This window comes from Myotis brandtii, unplaced genomic scaffold, assembly GCF_000412655.1.
Source record: "Myotis brandtii unplaced genomic scaffold, ASM41265v1 scaffold281, whole genome shotgun sequence".
Lineage (NCBI taxonomy): Eukaryota > Metazoa > Chordata > Mammalia > Chiroptera > Vespertilionidae > Myotis > Myotis brandtii.
The window spans coordinates 442,117-442,781 of record NW_005360721.1 but is presented as its reverse complement, the minus strand read 5'-3'; positions in this window follow the sequence as shown (position 1 = coordinate 442,781).

The window sequence follows — 665 nt, the reverse complement described above, 5'->3', positions numbered from 1 at the left end:
ACCCCAGCTCTGGGCCATGATGAAGACGGGCACTAAGACAGCGGGAGTGCGTGGAGGTCGTCAGATTTGGGTTCTTCTCTCTCAGCTGGGCCCAGGCTGGAAAGCGAGCCACGCCCCCCTGCTCCCCTGGGGCACTGAGCGGGAGCTGGGCGCAGAGCACTGGGGTGGACAGTGCCCCCCGGGAGCACCGGGACTCCCCTCCGAGCCTGAGGACTGAGGTTCTCCACTCTCCCGCCCGCACAGTGCACGCTGCCGGGGTCCTGTAGCGCGGCCACGCCCCAGCACCGGCTGTCCCAGGTGAAGGGCAAGGGCGAGGCTGAGGGAGGAGGGCGCCCATCCCCTCAGGGGAGACAGTGGGCCCAGGGAAGGAAGGCTTGCGGCGGGAGGAGCGGGTGGGCTGGGCTGGGCGCCCCAGGGCAGAGTGGCACAAATGGGACCTGCTTCCCGCTGCCCTCCCACCCGCTCCGCGGGTTCTGTGGGAGGTTGGTGGGAGCCGGCGGCCCTCGGTGTTCTGGGGCCCTGGCACCCCCATCCCTGCCCAGGGTCCCGCTGACAGCCAGGGCGAGGAGGAGGGAGTGGAAGGAAGGCTGGAAGAAAAGCCTCCACCACAGCTGGGATTTCCTCTGCACTGGACACAAAATGCACCCTCTCCCGCGGACCTCGGA